Below are 19,211 nucleotides of genomic sequence, written 5' to 3' on the forward strand. Positions count from 1 at the left end.
GCCCGGGAAGGTGGCGGCGGGCCCCGCTCACGTCGGCGGAAACGCGCTCCCTCTCTGCCCTTGTAAATATTTGTCAGGAAGCAGTTGCCAAAGAAAGTATCTCGTTATGCAATTTTTTTTTTTTTTAATGGGAGAGGAGAACTTCTCTCTCCCACCCCCCCAACACCTCCTCCTCCCCGCCTTCCCCTCGCTTCTTTAGCGATTCGTAAAAAACAGGAAAATACGAATTGCACAAGGGTTTTTCGCAGCGTGTGAAGGCACGTCCGCGGCGGCCTCTTCTCGGCGTGCTCGGGCTTGCACAGCAGCATGTTTTACAGACTTTTTGCGTGCACCGTCTTGCAGTGGCAAAGTCTGTGTTTAACATACCAGGAGGGAAAAATACATTCACACCTCCCTCCATATGAAACAAGGACCGTATATACAACGTGGTTGTGGAAAACATCCGTTGCCAGAGCGAAAGATGGGTATTATTTTGTTCTCCCCGCAGTATACATTTGCTTTGGCATGGGCCGATGTGGGAGATTGAATTCTTGTTTTGCTTCTTGCAGTCTCCTGTCCCCTACCAGCCTCCAATTTCTGCAGTTCTTGCAGGGCGGAGATGCGCGGTTCACAGAGGGGCTACCTTTATGCCCGTTTTTTTTCCCACTGATAATCCTGTTTTAAACAGGCTCCAAGTTTCTACTTAGAAAGTTGCAATTAAAGATTTGGGGTTTTTTTTCCCATTGATTTATTCAGTCAGATATAGTGTTAGACTAAAGGAACTTCTTTCACAGTGGTGCTTGATTTTCACGTAAAGTGCTTTCTTTTGAATTTGGAGCTTTTTAAAAACGGGGATTTTTCCTGGGCTGGGGGTTTGTTGGGAGGATAACGTAAGGCTTGCTGCATACAAGAGACAAGGTGGAACTGGCATGGGTGACAGGGGGCCACAATCCAGTGGGGCAAGTGCAGGAGAGGGGTTCCAAGGGTGGGTTAGCTCTCACTACTCATGTGACATTAGAAAGGCAGTGGTGAAAAAAAAATCCTATTTTCCTCCCCACTACCCTTGCCGCTGCAGGGCATAGCAGTCATTCACCCACCAGCCTCCCTCTGCTGTGGGCAACCTTTGGTGCCCACTAGTAAGGAAAATAAACGCTACCTGGACAACCCTGAAGTTGGAGAATCGAGAAATGCAGCTTTCCTGTTTTCTCTTAGGACAGTTGGCCATTTTGACAATACTGATCAAGAGAGGGGCAAGAATGAGGGCAGCTGTTGGCAAGAGCTGCCAAAGAAAATACTGCAGATCAGGCCAGTGGACTGTGAGTGTTCATAACCTTCCTGGGGAGTTATTTGGTGCAGCTATGAGCAGAAGGACCTTGTTCTTGACACCAGAAATTTGATTCCAATTTAAGATAAGAGCCAGAGAAGGTATTTCTGAAGATTGTCTTGAGCAATAAAAAAAGAGAAAAGGGTGTGGGGGGAAGAGTTAATTTCTTTGTCCACCTTACTTTCTCAGCTGCCTTCTTCTACAACCTTGAGAAAATCTGCTCTGCCACGGTTTCACCCTCTGTAAAACGGGAATAGTAATACTGACAAACCCCTCCTTTTAGATCCCTGGATCAAAGGTACTATATAAGTTCAAAGTGCTGTTTCTATAGGGCATTATTGCCAAATTCACTATAAGCAATTCCATTGGGTACTTGATAACAACAGTAGAATCAGTCAAACGCCCTTGATGCATTGCATGGTCCCAGATACCTTTCAGAGCCTCTTTGTGTGCCATGCCACCCCCCGAGGTCTGCAGGGATGGGGCTTTTGGAGCCTGGATTTTGCAGGAGCAGGAGGGGTACAGTCCATGTCTCTGCTTCTGGCCCCTCAGCTGTGCACCGCTTTTCTTTTTGGCCTGACGAGGACAACTGGAACTAGACCTTTTAAAAACAGGTTTAAAACATTCAACTTATATATATATATATAAATTTTGTAAGGCCTTTAGTACCTTATGATTACCTCTTGTTGATTTTTGGATGCTTTAATTCTGCATGGGTTGTTGTAATTTTAATCTCTATTTGTTTCACTGCAAAGTGGTTAGGATACTTTTTGCATCTAGACATTGCTTATAGAAATTTGGTTCATATCACCTTTGCAATTTTTAGCTATTAAGTAGCTAAACATTTTCTAAAATTGTACCTTAAAAAAATTCCCAAACCCCTACTTCAGAGAAACAAGTATCTTAATAGCCGAATTGAAATTATGATTATTAACTTGTCGGTGTTCTCTCAATTATAAAAATGTTTCTAAAACACATTTAATATTCCTAATTTTTCTAAAATAGAGTGTGTCAAGTTCCACTACCAAAACAAGAAGAGTAAATGTTATATGGAATATTACAGTGTGGGGCTTCATCAGTAAATTCGCGAACAGTCCAGTTATTCTTCGTCTTCTACTTTTTTTTCCTTTCCTCCCCAAGAAGCACTGAGTGTGTCTGTGTAGCTTCCGAAGTTTCCTGTGAGCTCTTTTATACTTTAATAGGTTTGTTTTGGTGGCAGTTTACTAGAAGAATATGCTGCAGACATATTTTTTTTTTAAAGGTCAAGCGGTCTCCTAACATGTCCATTGTGAATCCTTGCAGTAAGAAATCCCCACTGCAAAAAAGAACTTCATGGCTGAATTTTAAAAGATAATGATTTAAATCTTTTTGTTAACTTTTTTTTTTTGTCATCCTTAGCACTGCTTTTGGAGAGTCAACTTTTAGTACCATAAAAAGTAGGAAACCCCTTAATTAAAAAAAAGGAAACAGTTAAATGTAAACTTAGATGGTCACTTTTCCTTTTGAAATCCTGGTGTTTAATATGTTTGTAAGGAACATTGTAACAAATGAGTAGCCATGGTACTAATATGAGGACAAAGCAAAATTACCAATTACAGAAATATCTAGGGCTCTGGGCCTGAATCTTTGATTTCCCATATGGATCTTAAAAATGTATGCATAATTGGCTTCTAACTGTGCATGCTCTAGGAACATATTCAAGAATCAACTACAGATATTTTTTTTCAGACACTGACTAAATATATATTCACTTGTCAGCAAAAAGATACATCATCCTGATCCTCTTAACCAGAAAGAAAAAAAATAAAAGGAGTCTTCTTCCAGCAAAGTGAGGTTGTAGTATGTTAAAAAAGTCACATAGCCTCATACAGGAGTGAAGGGGAAAAGAGAGGGGGATGCTTGTGATATTTAAGCACTCTTTGAGACACGGGACTAATCAGTGTAACTTCTGCCTCATACTTGAGACTTACATTTTATTAACACACATCAAGGTCTTTGCTAAAGTAAACAGCTATGCCATTCAAGCTCAGTTTCAGTGGAAAAAAATTGTTCTTTATTGACAAAGAAAAATAGAATTATTCAAAATAAAAATAATGGTGAGATTTTACCTTTCTCAAAAATTATGCAAAAAACAAAGTGTATATGTATCTGGGTGATTTCCAAGGAAAGAAAAACCCTACAAATTCGTAATAAATTAGTACAAAATATAGTGATCAAAAAATCTTGTTAACTGGTTCAAATGACATAAATTGTAGTTTTCTATAAATGTTGCTGCAAGCATCAGAAATAGAATTGTCATCGGCCACCAATTTGATTTTTAAACAAAAGTTTTTCTTTCCCTTCCTGTTCATTTTAGATAAATGCAATATGCCTTAAAACTTCCTTCTATAATTCAGTACACATGAATTCCTACAACAGTTTATTTATCACGTATGTTTCAGAAACTAAGATTAGAGTGTCCAGCTGATTTAGTAGCTGAGGCATTACTCATCAGAATATCTGATTACTGGCATATTAAGCAATGGAACAGACTAAACATGAAGCATTGCATCTCCCAGTACCTATATTTTAATTACTACTAGCCAAACAAATATCAAGATTGTTTTATATTCAAAATTTAATGCATGATCATGTGACCAAAAAATCCACAATACTGATCAAAACGTTGTCATCATCACATCTATGGCAGCACCTAAATTTTCCTTTAAAATTTCTGTTTGCCTGTCTCTTAATGGTTATGGGTCTCACACTACTCATTTAAAAAAATTGCAATGGTTGTGTTGAGGTACCCTGGCAGAAAAGACATCCAAAATCACAGGAAAAAGCAATACCAGTTGCAGAGGTGTGACACCGACCTCCTGCTTCCCTAATCAAACTCTGTCCACACGAAACCCCTGGTTTCCGAGACTTGTAACCCTTTAATTGTCAATGCTCTAAATACATAGCTGTACTCATATAGGAAGCTGTCTTTAAGAAGGTAGCTGATCTATAATTTTGCCTTTTTCTTTCAGTAGCTTTAGGCCAGATTTCCTTATTTCGAGTAATTGGCTCTAATATATAATCTTAAAACATAAAATAGTAAATCATTAAGACACGATTTTTCTGTTCAGACCACTCTTTCTTAATTACCGTGCAGTCTGAAAATATGAGACGATCAGGGTAGTAGTTTCATTTCAACAAGGCTGTGCATGGATTAGGGCTTCAGAATTTCCTTATGCCGCAGAAAAATTCCCTCTCCCTTTCCAGCTGAAAGCCCCGAGCAGCTGTAAACACCTCGTGCTTTCTAGAGGCTTGGCTCCCCTAACGCAGCCTGGCCATCTTACGAATCCACTGGCCCAATGAATTTCAATGATGGGTAATCTAAATTTTCCTTAAAGCCTGCAGCATGGAGGTTGTGGTTGTAACATTTGTGCAGTTATGGTGAGGAAGCACTGCGTTTCTGAGCACCTGGTTCTCGATTTCATCCGTGTGAGCTATGGGTGACACCATACTCCAGGCTTGTTTACGGACACCGTTGGAGAAAGGGTAGGAGCGATGGAGACAACAGCTAGAAACTCCAACGCCACAACGCGATTACAGTATGTTTTCCTTTCCTTGCTCTTTCAATTCGCAGTAAATTTCATTCCAGCTCTTAGAAATCATCATTCTTTCTCTCTTTTTATTTCAAAATGGTTGCATATTTTTCATTCACGAAAAGGTTAAAGGCGTTTCCCCATCGCAGGAGGGATTATCTTACCAGAGGATTCTGGGACTGCAGATGTATACTGCGGCAAAATCCTAAATTCATCGGCAAAAAAAAAATCATTTCCAGACCCCAGCTGCTAAAAATAATAGAATTATAGTAAATCATTGATAAGATTAAAACATAAAGCCACTTTTACATTCCAAAGTGCTCTAAAACATGAGTCTTTTCTCTTAATTCATTTCTTAAATAATGCAAATTTTAAAGTAGCTTTTCTATCCCAAGCACGCAGCGCCATGAAATCGATAATTTTTGATCTTTTGGTTAGTAGGCAACATGGTGAGCTATTGCAGTGACTGCAGGCAGCAGACATGTTCTTGTCAGCTAAAAATTTTCATATTGTTTTTGAGTCCATGGAGATTTGCGGATGGGATACAGCCAGTTATAGCTTCAGCTTGCACTTTGCTGGGGGGACGTAAACCAGCACTGTTTTAGATGCGTGTATAGATATAGATATATGTTTTAAAAACAAGAAGCATTACTGGATTTTAAACAAAAAATTATGTAAAAAGAATGGCTGGTGTGATTATAATCGCATCATGCAGGGTCCACGGTTTCCATTTAGTGAAATTTCGCAGAGGGCAACTTCTTAAGAACATCCCTGCTGTGCAGAGTGAAAAGCATGAACAAACCAAAGACAGAATTCATCTGTGTTTATATTTTACAGACAATGAAAAACCTACTCTTTGTATGCCTTTTTTTCCACCTTATTATTTCACGAAAACTGCAGCATTTTCCCCGCCCCCACCCGAACACTCACCACCCCAGCACTGCGGTGTTCGGTCTTTCTTTCTTTCTTTCTTTTTTTCCATCTCTTCTTCTTTTTTGCTTTCACAAATTCTGCACGCGCCATCTTTGTCTATTGTTACTCTTTTCTAATTTCTCTTGCCCATTCTCTTTCAAATCAGCTAATAAACAGAAGGCTAAATGCCTGATCAATGCTTATGTGTTATATTCTCCCCATCTTTTTTCTTTCTGAGAAATAAAATTTTAAAAAAGACCAAACCAACACCCCACGCCCCAAAATTTCTCTATTACCATAACCTGTTGTATACAGTGGTGATAAAAAACATTATTAACATAATAGCAACAGCTGCAGCCTAAATAGAAGCTATGAGATAATAAATGTGCTACAACAAATTAATTTGCTGCAGGTGCTTGTGCTCTGAACTGCGTAACCCAAGCCATTTCAAGTCTGAATACAATTATTATTCCCCCCACATTCTAAAACAAAGTGCGGAGCAAAATGTCCTGTTATTATAAATATCTTGTCCTGTCCCCCGAACATTTTTACCATCAGCAAAGAGTGGAAGAAAGGGTTTTAAAACCTTAGTAGAAAGCTGTGGCATTTAAAAATATTTAACGAGGCTTCAAGTCATGTCCAGGCTTGACGAGATAATGTCTGTTTAGACATTAATTTGCACCTATTGTCTCTTAACCAGAGCTCTATAGGTAAGGACGCAGCGAGGTATTACATACGTGCAATTGGCAAGGCAGGGGCTGTAAACATCTCATTAGTAACAGATGCATATTTGTGTGTGTTGGCTCTTCCATTTACTTCATTGCAGAGAAAAAAAAATCTCTTTGCAATTTGGCTTGTATAATGAGCGGTGAACTAAGCAGGGATTTTTACTGTTTTTTTTCTTCTGGTAAATGTAGTGTTTATGGAAGCCAGTTACTAGTTACCTCACAGGCATGTACCAGTAGCGTGTTGCAGCATTCTTCAGACTACGAAGGTGGGAAGTTAGATGAAGCCAAGTGGTCTCTTTTCATTTGAGCACTGTGTTGTAAAAATTAACCACAAGCTTCTTTATCTTTTTTTCCCTTTATTTTTTTTTACTGTTCACAAACCTAATTGTCTGAAACTGGGTGAAAAGACAAAATTAGGGGCTCAGCTGTGCTGACTTTACTAGCTTTTTTCGTTGCCACAGCACACGCGCCTCTTTTTCCCCTCTTTTCTTTGCAAACGTAATTAGGGAACTTGTGTGTTTTAACAGATTGATTATTCTCACAGAGTAACCTTGAAACGTTCTTTCTACGATCGTGGGAAAAAAAAAAAAAGTATCTTGCGCATCCTAAGAGAACTAATCAAGCTCATGGCTCGGCCAGGACACTTCTCCCCAGCGCTTCGGCGCGGCACTGTGGTGCTCGGCGGAGCCCGGGGAAGCGCCGGTGCCGAGGCAGGGCAGGCGCGGTGCTGCCCGCCAGGGTGGTGCCGATGCAGAAATAAATGCACTGAAACCCCGCAGCGGTGGCGTGGAGCGCCTGCTCGCATGGGGCGGCCTGGGGAGGTCAATGGGATTACTCATGAGCAAATGTGACGTTACACAACTCATCCCAAAGCTAGAATTTGCATGTCTCAAATCCCTTTTGCCCAATGAAGAAAATGTATAATCAGTTAAGCAAAGATGTATATAGCACGCTAGTGAAAATGGTTCTGGTTTGAAGGCTGCTTTTGTATCAAACTCGCGTTTCATTTTCTGCAGCTTCTTCTTCAGTCTACTCCAGGGATCTGATTTTTAAGTTATTAGTTGGGCTCTGCTTACATCTATGTCCATAGCAATTTTCTCAGAGTAACAGCTGGGATATGAATTCTTAAAATTGAGGCATTCATCTCCATAATAGTTCATTCTAATGTGTCTCCCAGTCATCATCCAAGTAAGTAAATAGTATAGCATTTCTGCATATGAAGCACAGGGTGAAAATGCGCTTTCGCAAACTTCCTTGCAGGTATTTCCACAGCCCAGTCAGTGTCTCCTTTCTCCTGAGTAAAGCTGGTGCCACAAATGAGTGGTTCTTTAGGCTCTCTCCCTCTGATTCCTGGTATTTTGCTTTTAAGAGTCGCGGTACTATTCATGTTCTCAAAGGATATCCATATTTTGCTGGTAGGTGATTTCAGTGGGGGAATTGGATCAATATTTCATAACTTGTGCATCCATCTAACTGCTTCATGCTGCTGGAGGTACCCAGCACTGCCTGGCTGAGGTTATCAGGACCACATCACACAGGGTAGGAAAATACAAATCAAAACTGGAAGTCTGAAGCAGGACTGAAGGACAGGTTTTTGGGTTATTTAGGCAGCTAGTGGAGTACTCCATACCCTCCCTCGCTCCAGTTAGCTGGTGCTTTTGCAAATTTGCTGTCTGCCAAGTAAGATGGCTTGCTTGGCATTCAGCAGGAAAATTCAGAAAGTATGGTTGACCTAGGCCTACCCAGCAGAAATGCAAGTGCTGGAGAATAACTTTGCACAACAAAACACTACACAGTGGAAATCATGGCTGGCTTCTTTAAGAAAGCACATGCAACCTGAGGAATTAAATGGAGGGGGAGGGAAGGTGCAACAAGCTGTTGATTTTCCATCATAAACCACTCCTCCCTCAGCAAAGAACAAAAATGAAGATGAGGAGAAATGCAGGTAGTAAATTGTAGGATGACCTGTATAATGCAGGTAGTGTGACTGTCAACTTTGTATTGCTGTATGACTGTAACAAAGTTGAGATTATTTTTTGTTCATGAGCTAATGTGACTCAAGATTAATCTTTACTGTGAATGTTGAGTGTGAGCCTAATCTTTGCTGATTCTGAGCACCCAATCAAGAGAGTATTTGTTGAGAGTTAAGGAATGCCAGCAGGAGTATCCTCATTAAAAACTAACAAACAAGCAAGCCCCAAACTGAGCAATTGCATTAGTGCTTTATTATATCTGGTAATATCTGCCCTCCTGCATAATTATAAAATACTTTTTATTTACCTCCTCTAAGTTTCTGCAACCCGTGCTTATGCAGGTTCCATTTCTGCAAGCATATTCTTTAGCACTAGAAATACGAACATGAATGTGTGAGTCTGAAGCCCTTTCCTGGGCTATACTCATCCACAGATTCACCTGTTCACTGTTTGGGTTTGTACAATAATGTTTTGTTATTGTTTTGAGTCAATATTTGCTACTGAGCTGGCTCTGCCTTTTTTTTTCCACCCACTTTCTCCCTGTGCACTGCCAGAGGAATGTGATTTGAATGAAGCCATTCCCAGAGATATTGCTGTTCACAGCAGCATCACTGGCTATAATTTGTCAGGCAGCCTCCACAGGGCTGGAGGGGAGACAGCATGTGGAGGTACTGCTTGTGTGCCCAGGGGTCCCTGCAGCCCATCCTGAGCCAGCTCACTTGCCAGTGCAGAGGGCTGTGCCACATCTCAGGCCATGGGTGCTCTGTGGCTGGAGGGTTTTCAGCTGGGACATGGCTTTACAATTTCTGAGCTCTTCTTTCACCCTCCTGCAGGGCTGGACAAATCAGGATCTCTTTCTTTGCATCAGATTTCCTGTAGTGCAGAGGAATGGCTTGGAAAGTGTCTTTGGGTGAAGCTTTTAGCTCTAGGCACCAAAACCTCTAGAGCAGGAGTGGGGAAAGGGCTCTGCCAACTTTGCCAACAGATTGATTTATCTCTGGCGCACACTTCACAAAGTCCTGCAGGACAGAGACAAAGGTTCTATGGTTTCTGGGAAGCCCTAAGTCAAAAGGCTGGCTTAGTAGCTATTTCTTCATAAGCTTCTTCCTTTGTCTTCCCAGTCTTGCTCTGTTTGCCGTTGCCTTTCTCAACCATCAGGTTCTTGCTCCCATTTAGAAGCCACACAACTTCTCAAATTTTTTTTTTTTTGAAGCTGGTTAATACCACTGCACAGTGGAGCCATTCTGCCACATAACATGGTGAGGCTTCTTGATGTGGTGCATGCTGCTAAAAGACTGGAATATGGCTGAGCTTGTGCTGTGGAAAGAAGAAGGAGCTGATCAGGAGGTCTGTTGTGGGAGAGATCCACAGCATGAACAGGAAAAACCCAACAGGGGGAGGGGGGACATTGGTTGCCGGTACATCTCCTTTGAAGATCTCCATAACTCCAGGGAGGATCAGGTTGCCAGCAAACTCTCTCTTACCAAAACATCCTGCCCCTAGGAAAAGGAAAATGGAACATAAATTGCCAGGGGCCTTTTGTAGTCAACCCCTCACCCTGTGAGTCTCTCATCCTGCCACTGCCACCATGGAAGGTCCTTTAGCAGGGCAATAGTGCCTTTAAGGCTCTGCTGTAGCTGAACTAAGGGGCAGGGGCACATTCCCCATTTATGTAACTCACTAACCTGCTTGTTGCATTTAGGATCCAGAGCATTTTTTGGTGGTGCTGGAAATAGCCAACACTCAAGGATTTTTTTGCTTTCAAATCCATTTCTTTCTAACAAATTGACACACCAGGTGACTAGCAAATTTCACCCATGTTGTTTTGTAAACTCTTGGGTTGCATAATTGAGTAAGTGACTGTACAAATTATATGGTAAAAGACAGGAGAGGGTATGATGTTCTAAACAGGTGAAAATGAGTAATAAAGAGTAAAAATAATGATTTTTTGGCACGAATTTTCAAAATAATGGAGGCTTGAGCAAGAAAAAAAAAGAAGTTTTTGGCATGGGCACAGATAAATATGAGTTTCACGTTTTTGGAAAGTACAGTGATCTAAATCTATTCATTATTTGAAATTCATATATGGTTCTGTGCAAGAAGTGTAAAAACTGATACTGACTTTTAGGAATGTCCCTCAAGACCTTTATACACCTACATTCTGTTGCTTTCCCTTTCATCCTCTTGTCAGTCAATACTTAACCCTTTTGGATTCTGACCTTTTGGTGGTGTGAGGGCTTGGTATGGAGCTGATCAGATAGTTAAAAGGATATTCTTGCGTATTTGCACAAATCAAAGCACCACATTTGATTTACTGTGACTTGTGAGTTATAATATTACAAATACACAGGAGCTTGTTCACTAAGGCACTAAGTCTCTCAAAATCCTCCCTAATTTGCTTCACAAACCCCTATTTATTTGAAAATCCATCCCATATATTTTTTTCTTTCTTGAACATTTTGTCAGATGTTTAAAAAGCACCCTGTATCAAATCAGCAAGTATACAAGTTTCAGTGTGATTTGCATTCACTCAAAATCCCCCTAAACAGAGCAAACAAATTACAAAGCTCACGAGTAAGATAATATAATTATCTGATATAATTTTTAAAAACCCTCTAACCCAAATGGTAGTAAATGTGTAAAATAACAACTAAACAAAAATATTGAACCATCTCTTTGCATCTAAAACATTTCTTAGTATGTACCAGTTTCAGGCTCATAGTACAATTCTTGACTGTCGCCTGGTTTCAGAAGTATAAGGAAATTGTTATGGAAAAGGTGACAATAATACGTCTTGTTGGAGCTGAGAAACAAAATGAAGCAGCTGTACATCAGAGAGAAAATCTGAACCAAGAGACTGATAATGAGTGTGGCAAGTATTTTTTCTTGCTTATGGGTGGAAAAGCCAGCGAAGTCTCCGTTTGAAGACAAAGCACAGAGTAATGTGATCATAAAAATCTCCTAATGGGGACTATGTGATGTTCTGTAAATGTATTCCTTTCAATACATCTACACACAGTCTTTCAAGGTTGCCTGCAATGGTACAGGGGATATGATAGCATCAGCATAGCTGGATGTGCACAGAGCTGATACTCCTGTTTTGTTATTATTGCTATTATTTGTGCTGTTATTGTTTAATACATGTATTGTGGTGGCTTTTGAGAAGCTCAGATAAAAAACATCACCCCATTTTTGCAAAGCAGTGTGCAGACATTGCCAAGGCACAGTCTGTGCTCTGAGAAGCCTGCAATTGATGGAAACGAGTGACATTTGGAGGGTGGGGAGACAAGTACTGTAATTATGGGTGGGGCTGGTAGTATTACCTGTTATTAAGGGCTTGCCTGACACTTCCCATTTTAAGACCTGTTTTTGGTGGTTTGTAACTGCTTAGTAAACTTTAACCATTTGTCTTTCACTAGACTTCCGACCTTGGCTGCCAGTGCAGCTCAGTCATTATTACCAGACTGATTTATTTCATTTAGGCTTGGGGGATGGCAGGGTTGGGGCTGACAGAGGAAGCAGCAGCTTTAAAAAAATGCAAAATAATTTTGTCATTCTGTCTGTCACTGTTTATCTGAAATAAGGACTCAAACATTATAATGTCAGTGTTTCCTTCTATTCCCCTAGCTGTCTGTCTGCATCCATCTCTGAGCTCTTGGCTTGGTTTTATCTTTCTGTTCTGCATTTATACAGTATCTTGCGCAGCTGAGTGCTGGTCCATGACTGGTACACCTATAAGCAGCAGAACTCTCCAAAAATACTCTGGTTTAGCACGGAAAAAATACTATTGGGAGGGAGAGAAATATTCCCTGTACAGCAATCTTTCACAGTCCTTATTGATTGTGACTCTTGAATTACTTACCTTTCCTCTCATACTTACAGTGCTGGAAATGTTTAATATTCAAATATGAGTGACTTTTCTTGTCAACAACAGCTCCTTTTAGTAAATGTTTTTTCTAAAAATAAGGAGGCTGATTTTTAGGCTCTCTTTAAACAGAGACGTTGCTGTTGGGGGATCAAGCTGAGCAAAAGCTTATTCCTTCTACCTGTATTTTTGGAATCAGCACAGAGAGGAAGGGAATGAGCCGCTGAGTTCATATTTCCACTGGAAGTATAAAACAGAGGGCCAAGATTCATTAAGATTGTTATACTAAGTCAATATGACCTTTCTCTTTGTATTTTGCTTCCTTCAATTGACTTGAAATTGGACTAAGCAGCAAGCACTGTGTTCAGGACTTGTGAATTTCTTCAGCAAAGGTCAATATTTTCAACTGTGAGAGGATCATTGTTTCAATAGTGATTTTTGTATTACCTATAAAGCCTCACAGGCCATTTAATTCACCTCCTTTATAGTCAGTATTTCTCACCATCTTTTAACTAAAGAGTTGACAAAATCTGACATGATTTGGTCTTTTAGAATAAATGCAAAAATTTCTGGGGTTTTTTTGCACCAAGTTTTCAACATTGTGTTTTTCACACCTGAAGCCAAATCCTGCAAACTTTCAGATTCTGTTTCAGATTCTTTTGCTTCACTTTTAAATTTAATTATGAGCAATTTTGTTCCCCTGTGAACATCCCTGACATTTGCAGGAATTGTCCCTACATTTAACCGAGTCAATAATGTGAAAGTTTGTAGGCTGAATGTTTGAAGCTGCTCCTATTGGGATTAAAGATGTTTTCCTAAATGCAGACCTGTGTTCTCTCCTTGTAACCTGGTTATGGACCATGTAATCTATGGCACACTTTTAGAGTGTAATCATACGGAAAAGTCCTTGACCAAAAAAAGCAACCAAACAACACAAGGGCTCAACAAGCCACAAATGTGCTTTGAAATCTGAGTGTGGGCAGACCCAGGAGCAGGCAATGCATCATGCAGAGAGCGAGTTTCTGTTGTTTTTAAAAAACAAACAAACAAAACCCAAAAGAAACCACTACACTCTCTAACAAATCTGATTTTACCCAAGGACTTCATATGGCTGTGACTTGTGATTAATTTATTATTTCCTTGTTGGATAACCTCTATTAGCTTTCAGTGATATAGAAAAATACATCCTTTCTCCCCCAGTCTTTTAAAGGCAGCCTCATCCTTTCTCACAGATCTGCCAGCTGAAAAGGCAAAATTGACTGGTTTTCATTTTTTGGACCATACTTTGCACACATGCACATGCACAAAACTCCTGCAGGGGCCAATGGGAGTAGGTTATACAGGGATTGAGAAGAGAATACACCCTGGCTTGTTGGTACTTTTCCTAGGATCAGGTGGAGAGGTGGTCTTCACTGACATCATGCCAGGCTCGCGCCAGCTTCTCTAAGTGCATAGAATCATAGAATTGTTTAGGTTTGGAAAGATGGTAATAAACCTATTTCAATGCAAAAGAGCTTATTGCTAATAATTTCTGTCAGCTGCTAACCACTGTTGTGTGACTTTTTAAAAATCAGATGTTTACAAGAAGTTGTTTTTTTTTTTTTTTCCTACTTCAGCGGTTTAATGGAGTGCTAATGGTCATCGGCTCCATCTGACTCATCCAGCCCAGAAGCAAGCATATGCCCTTTTTGAATGATAAAAGCTAAAGATAAAATAAAGCGTATTTTCCTGAACAGCTTGATCTTTTTCCTCCTAGTTGGAATTAATGTGAAAACATTGCACAGTAAGACACAGAATCTGCAAAGTGCCAAGCTGGAACCATTTGGGCTTTAGTGCTGGGAGGGGGCACTCAAATGCTGAGTGAACCTGCTATGATTTCCATTAAGCATTAAGTCAAATTCTTTAGAAACCATCAGGCCTAAAGTGATGATCTCACCATCCAATGCATAGAGGCACATTTGAAGAGACATATTTTGCCAAAATATCTCCCTTGAGTCTTTCCAGTGAGATACAGTAACTACAGGTGTGGTGGAAGGTCCTGTAAATGTCCTTGGGAGCATTAGACAATCTCAGACAAATGCTGTGCTACAGCAGTTTTGGGGTTTTTTTAAGAATAAGAAGGAAAATAAGTAAAAACAAATGAGTGGCTGGTAAAATGTATCACAAAGGAGGCATCCAAGTTGGCTCAGACCATTAGAGGGCCCTGAGGGCTAAATTGTTCATAAAAACCAAAACTTACCAGGAGCTGGTCTTTCCTCCATGGCAAGGCTGAGTGGGATGGAAGAACCTGAATTTCTTGCTCCTCCTTTGTGCGGCTAGACAGGTCTTCACCAGCAATTGCATTTCTTTCATGAGCTTGAAACCCACACTAACATTTTAAAATAACAAGCAATAACTGTGTAAGCTTCCAAGCTTTCCAATAGCATATTTATAGCCTCATATAGTCATATACAGACAACTAAATTCCTATATACACTAACATCCCCAGCTGATTTTATTAGGTGAGCTTCTGTTGGATCCCCAGCCCCAAATGACATTTCCCATACTAGAGGGGCCTTCAGATAGCTGCATATTTGCACTCCTGCTCTCATCTAAAAAATATTTGCAAAATATATATATTTGTTCAAGTGGGAAGTGCCAGATTTAATCCTGGCCTGTGTGAAGGAAGAAAGCTGGCTTGATTTCTCCATTCAGGCCTGCCTGAAATCCTTATAATGCCCAGTAATATGGTATCACATGGGAGTTGAATTCGTTTGTCACCTTGCCTAGCATAGCCTATGGCTGTCTCCTGAAACATCCACTTGGAAAGAAAGTCAACAAACTCATCTCTGATGCTCCCACAGGGGTGCCCCCTCTAAATCAATTTTTCTGGAATGGAGGAAGCAAGGAAAAATCAGAGAAGTCTTCATCAAATTGTGGAAAAGATATTGCTGTGCTTAGCATATCTGATGTTCTTCTAAAAGGAATCTAATATCAAATTAAAAAATTGCTAGGGCCAGGGAACCCAGCAAAACATTTGGGAGGTTCTTCTAGCAGTCAAACAGCAGCACTTCCAAAGTCTAGTCTGAACCTGCCCGGTTTCAACTTGCAGCTTCTGGGTGGTGTCAGACTCCATCTTCTGCACCACACAGCCCAGTGTGAAGTTCTGTTCTTACAGGCTGATCAAATCCAATCCTTCATTTTCCCCATGATAAAGTGTTGGCCTTTTACTGCATGAAAAAATTTCCTGCACCTACTCTGCTTTACAGCTCATTAACACCCTTCTAGCCCACAGACACCAGGATGGGGAAACTGGCGGCATCTAGACCGTGCCTGAAATATTTACAAGGTGAGGTGGTGAGCTAAAGCTGTTTGGCTTGTCGACCAGAATCACACATGCACATGGCAGCCTCTGGCACACCACAGGATGGAAGGCTGGTGTTCCTCACTGGGAGCCCACATTCTGGCAGCCCTTAAGTGCCCTTGGACACTCCAGGAGACAACCTCCATATCCCAAAATTCTCTCACCCATGTGTTAAGGACTTGGTCTTTTGGCCAATACAGCTCCTCAGGGATTGGGTATTCTCCATGATTAGTCTGTCCTTGCTTTCCAGGACAGAGTCATATTCTATAATGACCTACTACAGTCACAGCTGCTTTGCATCTTTGCATTGGGGTGGATTAGAAAATGTGCTGTTTGCTTACTAATGGCTCGGCCCGCATCAGTGACCTCTCTTCTTTCTTAACCCCCAGTCTTTGTGTCATCTGCCAAATTTCTTAGCAAGGATTTCATTTTTTTTTTCCAGGTCACTGATAAAAATGCAAAGTAAATCAGCTGTTTTTGTTGGCAGAAAGGGCCCATGGGACTGTCCCTTGCAACTTGAGGGTTCTTAAAAAAATGGGTTTCTTATTATATCAACCACAAACTTCCCCCAAAGGTAAACTGCCAGGGAAATGACTCCTATCAGTATCCCACTGGTATTCCAGAGCACAGCTCTACTGCACAGGGAGAAGAGATTTACACATATTGAATTCACTGTTACTACTTTGACAAATAGTGTAATCCCTCAGAGCTAGTTCCTGCATAATCACTTCTGTATGTTTTTTACTGACCTTAGAAACAGAACTAGAGATAAGAATAGTTGAGAAGATGGAAGGCAGCTTACCAGACCCTTCTTTGCTCTGGGCTGAAACACACTGCCTGGAAACTGTTAAAAGATGTGCTCCAACTTCCAGGGTTTCCTTCAGTTTTGCAGTGACAAGGGCACTCTTTTAAGGGCTTGGGTTAAAAGAGGGATGTGTTTTGAAGGTATGCAAAAGGTGTTTTTATTTTGTGAAACACTCTGAACAGATATCTCTCTGTGTGTTTTAATTATGGTACAGACAGAGCTGACTCTGTGATGCTTTCATGCATCAATTTCTATTCAGAGGGAGTCAGTCAGGGCTGCAACCCCAAACAGATGGAATAAGTTTAATGATCAACTGAAATGGGAGGCAACATTATCTGGTTTAAGGCATTTTAATGCCTTATCTTCAAGAAATTGAATTTAGGTTGCGATGACTCCATGTTGCCTGCTCCTTTAGATTAAGCATTTTGCAGAACTGTGTTCCTGTTGTGATTACACATCTGCCAGTATCTGTGACTTTTGCTCCCCAGCAGGTTCTCAAGAAACATATGTCTTAGTGCATCCAAGTGCTATCAAACCAAAGTTTGTAGAACTAATTATTCTTTATTTGCCTGAGTCCTTCTCCTCCCGCTTCTTTCAAATATAAGCTTTTCATTTGTGTGGATTTCTGAATTGTCAGAAACAGCAAAGTCAAATAGATGAGATCTGCATTTTTCCTCTAAATGGTGAGGGTTGTCTGAGAGATCACATAGTGAAATTTTAGCTAATGAAACAGTGATAATGTCAAATGCTTTTTGTGTCTGTCTTTGAGAGGAATATAATGGAGCTGATTGAAGGCCGTGCAGATGGTAAAGGCCGTTCATGTGTTAGCAATATGGATTCTGTGTGCTGCTGTGTCTTCAGACTTACTGTTGTAAAAGTGTTTGTAACATTTTCAAGGGTTACAGCATGAAGAAATCTGAGCAATTGCATTTACCAGAGTCTGTCAACAAGTCATCTGAAAAACAAGAACTGAGTTCTCAGATCAGACTGATTTATTTATTAGCAGAGCACATTATATGCCCATATTATATACAGGGCACACACTTAGATCTTTTCTGCTAAAAATGAGATCTAGTCACAACATATACTTTATTTTTCATGCTCCAGCAAATGTGCACCAGCATGCAATTTTAACACATTTGGGAGAGAAATGAAAGCTGAATAAAATGTTTAACTTGATTTCAGTTTTTCAAATGTCCACGTGTGCTTATACCCAGTACTTACTGTGTCTGTTTCAATACCTTAATGCTGGCAGACATGCAGAAACTATTGGGATATCTTGTGCTCCCCATAAAAAACCCCACAACTAATTCAATCCTACTGCTAATTCACACTCTTCAGAGACCACCCAGTATCTCCAGGGCTGTCATGTACTACAGCTGTTATTTTGTGCAACATATATGCAAGTGCATTAAGACTGAGTAAAACTGAACTGAAATCGTTGAAGACCACACACAAGAATACTTGTATTGTTTTGTTTATTAGCTAAAAGAGATCCCAGCCTGAAGAAACACTAAAATTTTTCCAGTGGATTGCCCATCACTAGTGCCTCCCTGAGGTTCTACAATAATGTAATTCATTATAAGCAGTGTCATTTTATCAGTAGCACGCCACATGTATTGCCTGAGCATTTTCTTAAAGCCTAATTAACCTTCAATATCGTATGGGTTAGTTAGTGTTGAAGGCTTGAGTGTTGGGGTTGTTTTAGCTTGTGTTTTCTTTTAACACCGACCTTTTCAAATTCCCTCCTAGATAATGGGATATGACTTTTAAATGGGAGATATAGCTTTCAAAATGATTCAACATAATAAGAGATAAAACAACTGAGGAACTGAAAAAGCAAATAGTGCCTCAGACTTAAAAGGAAAACAACCATCAGTGCCCCTAGTGATTGTCTAATTTGGAGACATTTGAAAAAGACAGGTCTTAAGAGGGAAAAAAACCCCTTAAACTGAACATCACTGCTTCAGAGTTGTGAATTTCATCTGGCATAAATTAAGAAGGATGCCGATAAACAGTATCTGATGTAAAGCTTCACAGCATGGAATTAATCCACCAGCAAACTTCAGCAGGAGGAATGAGCTCAGGCTGGACCAACTTTCTGTGTGGCAGCTTTGGTCCTACATTACCAATCTGAACATCATGAATTGTCTTATACTGGGAGAAGAATGGTTCTGACTGCAACAGCTGGGGTGTGCCGTGCTCTGAGCTGCTGTGCTCTGGCCACATCAGCTCCTGGATTAAAACAACTCAAAAAACCCCACAGTTCCTGTGGCATAATCTGAGCTCTACCCCAAGCTGCTGCACTTTCAAAAAGGTCTGGAGGATCCAGACTGAGGTGGTGATGGACATTTATCATTCTCTGGAGTCATCACTGGGATCTGAAAGCAAGACCTGCTTTTAAGTTAGATCACTTAATAAAGAGAGCAGCCTTCAGTGTGTGCCAGAAATAGGTATAATCTCTGGATTGTTTTGAGAACTCTCCAGATTTTATCTACAGTATTAAGAGCTGTTTGCTTACTACTGCCCTTCCCCCTCCCGGCCTCCCCACCCCCACCCCTTTTTTTAAGGAAAGAAATCTGGATCTTCTGGTGGTAGAAATACCTGGAAACTATTTCCTTAGCATGCTCCAAAGGCTCAGATAACAGAAGACAAATATAAGAAACACAAGTTTACTTATTTGGATGTTTTAATCTTATGCATTTAAAGC

At 40.4% G+C, this 19,211-nt stretch overlaps 1 long non-coding RNA gene across 1 annotated transcript in view; it reads left to right on the top strand.

Moving 5' to 3' along the window:
• Positions 1-1,742: 1,742 nt before the first annotated feature.
• Positions 1,743-19,211, top strand: part of LOC115914398 — a 142,734-nt gene continuing 125,265 nt past the window's right edge. Inside the window, exon 1 of the long non-coding RNA XR_004061424.1 lies at positions 1,743-1,917. This is a non-coding gene — a long non-coding RNA (uncharacterized LOC115914398). The remainder of the gene's footprint in view (positions 1,918-19,211) is intronic.

The sequence above is a fragment of the Camarhynchus parvulus genome, chromosome 2 (genome assembly GCF_901933205.1).
Source record: "Camarhynchus parvulus chromosome 2, STF_HiC, whole genome shotgun sequence".
Taxonomy (NCBI): Eukaryota; Metazoa; Chordata; class Aves; order Passeriformes; family Thraupidae; genus Camarhynchus; species Camarhynchus parvulus.